The following is an 8,456-nucleotide window of genomic DNA, read 5'->3' as shown; positions in this document are numbered from 1 at the left end:
GGGTCAGGATGGTAGAGGGGATCTGAGGGGGTGGGGAGGATGAGGAAGATTGCTGTGGCAGCAGTGAGCAGAGCTGGGGGTGGGGGTAAGGGAGGGGGACGGGTGGGGGCAGAGAAGTGCTGCCAGTGCCGTGGTCTGCTTGACCTCGGCGCAGGGCTGGGAAGGGCCAGACGGAAAAAGAGGGCTGGAGGCGGTGAAATCCCAGCCTCGCCAGCATTCTGCAGAGAGGCTTTGGCCATATTTGCTCAAGAATCTTCCTCGTGGTCTCATCTGAAAGCCATACTTTTTATTTCATGCTAAACATTGTCAGAGGGAGCACTGGCAGATCGTCCTGAGCGGGAGCCAGCCGGCCTGGCATGCACACTTTTAATGGCATTCTAGCCGCGGGGCCTGGCACACTCCCTCGATCCCTGTCTGCACGGGCTCCTGCCTGATCCGGAGCTGGGGTGTCAGGAGGGAGCGGCTCTCCCCCTCGGTGAGCTTCCCCGCAGAAAAGGCCCAGGACAAGACTCCAGTCCTCCCCCAAACGAGACACATACAGTTTGGTCTTTGAGGGATGCCACGGCTGTAGCTTCAGACTCGGTGCTATTCTGGTCACCCTTGGTCCTCTCGTGCTCTCTCCCTCATCACGTCCAGTCCTGGAGCACGACCTGCCCCTGCTGACTCTGGTCCAGGTCACCATCAGCACTCACGTGGACCTCGGCCATGGCCTCGCTGGTCTCCCAGCTTCTCCATCTGCCCCTCTATCGTCTGGACTCAACAAGGCATCTAGAACAGTCCTTTAAAATCACAAGCCAGATCCTGTCACTCCTCTTTGGAGTGCGGGTGAATTTCCCGCCAAAATATAAGATGGCTCTGTCTTTTGGTTTTGTTCCATCCACCAAAAGGGTGGATTACAAACAAATATTTGGTAATACGCAGTTACAGTCGGCCCGAGTTTACACGTTTCCCGCACTCCACCGCAAATCTATATGAACCGAGTTAAAGACGGCTCCCGCGGAGTACGCGCAATTCACGCGAGCCGACTTAACTCGTTTCCCGCACTCCAAGTGTTAAAACCTCCTGATGGCTTTCTGCCTGGTTCCGAATAAAGCCTGAAATCCCTAATGTGACCCCGAAGACTCGATCAGACTTGTCATGGTCTGACCAGTAACTGCCTCTGTTGCCACTGCCCCATCTGGTGAGCCTTTATGCCGCTACTCTCCTGGCCACTGCGGGCTGGTCTCATTCTCTTCATGGCCCACGACATGCTTCATCCTAATAAAAGCTTGTATCTGTCAGGCTAGGCTCAGCTATGCTGCAGTAACACACAACCTCCAGATCTCAGTGGCTCCGATCACAAAGGGCGATTTCTCACTCACTGTGCCATGTTGTCGGTGGGGAGAGGGGCTCTGCTGGGGTCCAACCCCAGCGGGTCCAGGGGTCCCCAAAGGTGTGGACGGAGTCGGCGAAGAATGAATGACATGGAAACTGGTTTCAGTTCATCAGCATAGCGAGGTTCTCCCTCCAGGATCTCCAGTGAAGTTCTGGCTAGGATCTCCAGTGAAGTTCTGGTTAGGATCTGATCAGTAGCTGATGAGGATCTGATGAGGATCTGATCTTTATTGTCTTGTTACATCCGTATTTATACCAGCCGATTTTAATCCTGTCAATTTCTATTGCAAAGGTTAGGGCGTTTCTTATCTCCATTCCAGGGAGTAAAGATTATGTAGCTTAACTACCCGCCTGGCACTTAATTAAGGGGTTGTATCTCCTCCCTAACCTCAGGGAAAAATCCCCACCTGGGGAAACAACCTTTCTCGGAGAGGTGACCTTGGTTAAAACACATGGCGCTAAGGAGAGCAAACATATTAAGAACAGTATGCCATATACGCCAGGTCCCTTGAAACATGCTGTGCAGATGTTTCTTCTCTGCAGCGACTGTGTCAAGCAGCAAGGATGGACCGGCTCCCGGCATGTCCATCACAGTCATAGCCACCCTCTGGAATATCGCAGGTTGCTGTCCTACAGGAAAAGAAAGAGATTCTCAGAGGCTTGTCATGGCAATGGAATGTTAGGCTCAGAGAAAACACCTGTCATTTCTGCACATTCTTTGTCCAGCCACTGGCTCTGTCAACCACAAGGAACTCCAACGTGTAATCTTACCACGTGGCTGGGAGTGGAAGGGGTCGGCCACTATGATAAACAGCACTAATGATGACCATGATGTCTGATGTTTCTGTGTGTTTGTGTGTGTGTGTGGCATCTATAAAATGCCTTGGAGTGTCTTCCAACCCAGGGATTGCCAACTGTGGTAGGTCAGCCCGGTGGGGTTAGGGTACAGAAGGTGGGTGGAGAATGAGGACTGTGGGGGAGGGTTGGTTACTGCAGCTCAAGCTCAGGGAGACAGAGGAACAAGGCTGAGTTTGGCTGCTCACTGGACCAGTCCAGTTGTTGCATGGAAGCAAACGCAGTGGCCATTGGTCAGGTCCTTCAGGCCAAGGGCGCCTGGTACTTAGCTTCTGATGTCTGCGATTCTTTCGTGAGAGATTCATTCCTTTGCTGCTAAATGCCGTTTTCCAAGTTGTGTCTCACAGAACTCTTCTATTAGAGGCTAACAGGTGCTCCTTGGTCAAGCAGAATATGAGAGGCGAGGCTGAACAAAATCCAACTGGCGCCTCCTCTGCAGGCCTTCCCAGGGCCTTGTCGAATATGCTACCGTGTGTTCTCTCCCTGCGAGGGGACCCGTGTGTGCATTTCCTCAATTCCTCCCTGTGGTCAACTAGGCGGCTTGGAAAATGCTGGTCTGGAGGCCTGTTCAGTCCTAGTGAGTCCCCTGTGGAAAGTAGGTGTCCCGGGAGCGGGGGCGGCTTTTCACAGGAGAAGGAAAGCAGTGCGGGCAGGGCCTTGACGGAGTGGGACTCGAGACAGTGGTCCGGGAGGCGCAGGTCCAAAAGGGAGAGGAGGCCTGACACTTTCCCTGCCCCGATACCGTGCCCTGCCCCCAGACACAGCTGGATTTCTTGTCTGGACTCAAACCTCCCATAACAGACTGAATCTTACTACTGCCCTCATCACATGTATTTTAACGACTATGTCTGTCCCTCTAATCTGGGAGCCCCTCAGATTAGGGCTTTATCTCTATATCTTCCCGTGGCAGGAGATAGATGCCCAATAATTAGTTGAATGAATGAGGCTCAGGCATGGAGCAGGAGGTGGGTTAAAATTCCCCACATACACCATGTTAAAGGATTTCCCAAATTGAAATAATCTACTCCGCCCATTGAAACACCTCATCGTTGTTAGTCACCTGCTGGTTCTCTGGTTTCCTGGAGCCTGCGGCCTCTTCACTCAGCATATCCCTCTCTCTGACCTGTCCCTCCCTCCTCGACATCTCCTGCCAGGCTGCTGGGCTACCTGGGCCACGGGTCCTCCCCTCTCCCGGGACAGTGAATGGGTTTGGATTGTGAATGGCCTGCCTGAGGCTGTTTCCCGAAGTAGGAAGTACATGCATGTGTCTCCAGATGACAATCTGGAAGGGTGGGGAAGTGTTTGTTGTTTTTAAGAGGAGGTTGGCTTTAGTGACGGCTTGAGAAAGGGAAAACTAGAAGGAAAACTAGAAGGAAAACTAGAAGGAAACTGTGAGCAGAGACACAGAAAGTTTACCAGCAGCGCTAAGACTTCTGTGTCCTTTCTTTTCTTTTCTTTTTTAAAAATATTTTTATTGCTTTCAGAGAGGAAGGGAGAGGGAGAGAGAGATAGAAACATCAACAATGAGAGAGAATCATTGATCGGCTGCCTCCTGCACCCCCCACACTGGGCCCTCTGGTCTTTTTGGGTCGCACTGTTCTTTCCACCTGGAATGCGTCCCTCATCCCAGCTGCACCCTTTGCCCCGTCCACCTGACAGATGCCTGCTCGGACTCAAGGCCCAGCTCGAATGTCACTGTCTCTTGCCAGATTTAGCAAATTAAAACACAGGATGCCCAGCTGAATTTCAGATAAACAATGAGTAATCATTTTAGCCTAAGTCTGTCCCAAATATCTCATGTCCCAGAGCTTGCACGAGACAGAGTTAGAGGAAGGCATGGTGCGCGTTTATCTGCGATTCCAATGATCTGGCTCCCCTACTCGCTGTCCCTGACTCCTTTCAGCTCAGGTTTTCTTCCCACCTGCTGCTCCCGGAGGCGTTCCAGCACTTCCCATGCACCTGTCACCACACTCCCTGCACCCGTCTGTGTCCTCGTCCCCTCACCTGCCACGGGCGGGATGTGGCAATGCGTAGCTGTCACACATGAGTAAATGGTGCTTTCCCTTGATTTCCTCCGATCCAGTTACTCTCAGGGGTGACGTGGCGGCATCATCGCAGCGGGTTTATTTTCATTCAGGATGTTTGTGATGAGACGGGGGAGTTAACTCTTGCATGGAATCACAGCAACACTTCTGTTAACAGACATGTGTCCCAAGCAGCCACTCTGGGCTCAGACATTTCATTACCTGGTGGACAAAGGCCTGAGCCCGAGCCCAGCCCGTGGCCAACACCTCCACCCTCCCTGCCGCTGTCCTGAGAAGTAGACAGTGTGGGCTCTCAGGCTCCCTGCCCCTGCCAGTCTGGGGTCAAACAGCAAATCAACAGTGGCCCAAGCAGGAGCCTGCGGTGACGGGGAGGGTTTTCTGTTTTGGGGACATAGGCTGAGGAGCTTCTGATTGCCCACCTTTACCTTAGGAGTGGATTGATTCTTTGAGAAGTTCTTTTAAACCTTTGCTTGGCTCAGCGCCGGCTACACTGGAGAAGGCCGGCTTCAGATGAGCTCATGGGCGCGAGCCACCTGAGACTGACAGCCCCAGTGTCAGGGCTCCAGGTTCAGTGCTCCGAAGTGATTCCCAGTAGCAGGGGGTTGAGAGCTGAGGCCCAGGGAAGGCACTCCTGCTGGGGACCCTGCGAGGGGCCCATTCCTCAGGCTGCAGACCAGCCAAAGTGCCTGCAGCTCAAAACCTGGAGCCTGGCCTGGGTCTCCAGGACGCGGGGCCCAAGTCCCCTTCTGCTTGCTAGGAATGTCCCACTTGCACCACATCCTCCCCTCCCAGAGCAATTCACCCTACAGTCTCCCTTTGGAATTGAAATTTCCCAAGTTGACTGCTGGTTAATCATGCTGAGCAAGAAACCACAGTGCCCCAGTGTCCCGTTTGTGTGTGTGTGCGTGCGCGCTCAAGCGTTTGGGGGTGGTGGCTTTTCCGTTGGAGCTGCCCAGTAGTGTCACCTTTTTAAAAATATACACATTTTTATTAATTTCAGAGAGGAAGGGAGAGGGAGAGAGATAGAAACCTCAATGATGAGAGAGAATCATTGTTCGGCTGCCTCCTGCACACCCTAACTGGGGATTGAGCCCGCAACCTTGGCATATCTGGATGATGCTCTAACCAACTGAGCTACCTGGCCAGGGCCTACACTCCTCTTTTTAATTAAAAAACAAAACAAACAACAACGACTGTTTGATCTTATTGAACTCACTGTTTTCTAAACTTATTTGATCAGGGAACCACCCTCCCATCCTCCTTTTTCTACAGGAGCATCCTACTCAGTCTGTCATCCTGGGAGCACACTTGGGGGGAGTGGAAGTAAGCAAGTGCTTTACAATCTTTGCATTCCCTCTGCAAGTCACTAACTTCATTCCAGAATTTGGCGAGAGAGCCTGGCAGGCCTTTATGGTTGGGGAGTCGGGAGCGTGGGGAGGGAAGGTGGCTCAGGCAAGCCCTGCTCTGTGTTGGGAGCCTGGGCTGGTGGCCACTCAGAGAGTTAAGAGCACCCGGTTTTGTTTGGGATTGAAAACACCACCCAAGGCCACCTTTTAACAGTCACAAGGCCGCCTGGGCCATCCACGGGGCGTGCCATCTGAGGAGCAGGCGTGCTCTCCTCCCCAACCCTGGGCCTCAGCATTTCCTCTTTTCAGCACATTTTTCTTGCCCCCAGAACACACTAAGCTCAGGGCCCCTATTTGCACGATTCCGGGGGTGCTGCTGCCTTGCACAGAGAACTGGTGTGAGCGGCGTCACTCAAGTTTGTGCAAGGCGGTGGCTCTGTCCCAGGGTTTGCCCTGCAGGGTTGGCCAGGATGCTCATTGTTGGCATGATCTACTCCTCAAGTACCGCCTCAGTGTCACCTCTAAAGCAGGTGCCGTGTTATCTATAATAATAAAAGGGTAATATGATAATTAGACCAGACGTCTTCCAGACGTCATTCCGGACATTTTTCCTGATGAAGCCGGGGCCGGAGGGAAGCCAGCCCAGGTCCCGGGTGCCTGCGGGTGGCTGGAGGAGGGAAGCCGGTGCCGGCAGCTGGGGGAAGGAAGGCCTACTCTTGCATGAATTTTCGTGCACCGGGCCTCTAGTCTTCTACTATAATATCCTAACTGGATTCCTCATAGCATTTATCACCACCTGGATCGCTACATATTCTTACTTTTTTGCATATTGTCCTTCTCCACTCAAATAAAACATCAACTCCACAAGGCAGTGGCTTATGTTTTGGCCACTTTGGGAGGGCTGGTGCCTTGAACAGTGCCTGGCACAGTGTAGACACCCGCTAACTACCAGTTGAGTGAACAAAGGATGTTTTTTCCTACTTGGGTGGTGATTGGCTGTGGAGAGTTGATAGGCAAGGCCATGGACCAACCAGCAGGCTCCGTGGTGGTGAAGGGGACAGAGTGCTTGTGGCCGGCTGCCAGGCCCAGCCGTGGTCCCAGGCACGTGAGGAAGTACAGAAGTACAGAGAGCAATAGAAATGAGTTTTTATTTGTAAAAAGTTACAAAATGATATTGTACAAAAATAAAGTTTGTAGAGAACTTTGGTTGAATAACACAAACGACCGAGACAGATCAGAGAAGTCAGAACTTCCAAAGAAGGGCCCTCCTTACTGGACCAGGTGGTGATCGCAACAGACAGAGAAAAATCACAGACTTTACCCTTTTGTGTATTTAGGGGAGGATTCGCTTCCGTGAAAACCAGCTATGGTGTGTAGGCGATGCTTACGGTGTGTGGGTAGGACACCCACGGAGTCCGACAGCCCCTCTGGGCAGGGACTTTCCATGGGGAGAGGGGCCTGACTGAGTGGACCCCTGGGAGACCAGCCGCCAAGCCTGCCAGGACTCTGAATGGGACAGATGCCCCGGGTGGGGCGACACCTAAGTGCCTCCTGAATGACCAAGGCTGGCTGGGTCAGCCGCTCCCCTCGCTCCACTCCTCGCAGGGTCCTCCCGCTCTGGCCCCAGGGGAGGTTTGGGGAGAGGAAGTGCTTTCCCTCCATTTCCAAGTCCTGCAAGGGAAGCAGAGGGACGGAGGGGGGCAGAAGGATGGCGAGCTTGGGTGTTTGGGGTTAGGGGGGAGGGATGTCTGGTAACTGCTGCCTCCTGGTTACTTTGTGAAATTAATATGATTTGAGGGAGGCCAGTGGGGTCTTTTAATTGCTAAACCTGCCAGACTTGGGGGCTAATGGCCACGGTAGTGACAGATGACCTCCTTGATAAAAATCTCTTCCATGAATGTGTCCCACGCTCTGGGGTAGGGCCCAGTGCACTGCGCAGGCATCAGTTGCCGGGCAAACAAACGCACGGTCTGGGGGGTCTGGGCACTAGCAGGCGGCTGTTCCCATCCCGCCTGTCTCCCCTCCATGGCGTTCATCGGAAAGGTGGCACACTCGGGGAGCGCGTCCACCCTTCTGGGCCACCTTCTTCCACGGGAGGGGGTGGTGCACAGGGACAGCCACTGTCACCTGAGAGGACATCCAAGGGGCTTCGATGGCGACCCGCAGACCCCCATTCTGGAAGGCCAGCAGTGCGCTCCTTGGCCGCGCTGGGCACCTGCACGCTCTCAGAACAGTGGGAAGGATGGAGGAAGAGTTTCCGTTCAGAGTGGAACCCTGGCGACCTGACAGGATTTTACTTTTAGGTCAACGATGGAGCCAGAATTGCCCACTAAAAGGGACTTAACCTTTCATATATAGGGTTATGCATGTCATAGGTAGGTATATGTGGGGGGAATAAGAGCTTAAATCCATGCAGCACATGGCATTCTGCTCAGAGCTGGAGCAACGAAGACATAAAACCAAGTGCCAAGGGTCTCTGCACGTGCCTCTCCGGGAGCCTGCCAGACACGCTCCTTCGGACACATTTCTTTTGTAAAAGAGAAAAGAAAGAAAGAAAAACAGGGAAGATGCTGAAATCTGGGGAAGTGAATGAGGGCTTTTCTTAAAAAGGTAAAGTAAGTGATTTTTGCCTAGTGACAAATGTGTTAATACTTTGAAAAGCATGGACCCTTTGTTCCCAATTAAACTTTTCTTTGTCACCCTTCTTTGCATTTTGCGAGCACATATAGTTTGGCACCTTTGAAAAGAAACTTTAATAAATAAGGGACGAAAGAGAAACTCATTAGTGAACGGTAATAAATAACAATAACTTAAATCTCAATAAATATCTTCTATT

The sequence above is a fragment of the Myotis yumanensis genome, unplaced genomic scaffold (genome assembly GCF_028538775.1).
Source record: "Myotis yumanensis isolate MYYU_CA2020_CCGP unplaced genomic scaffold, mMyoYum1.0.hap1 SCAF_4, whole genome shotgun sequence".
NCBI classification, from domain to species: domain Eukaryota; kingdom Metazoa; phylum Chordata; class Mammalia; order Chiroptera; family Vespertilionidae; genus Myotis; species Myotis yumanensis.
This window is presented reverse-complemented; position numbering follows the sequence as displayed.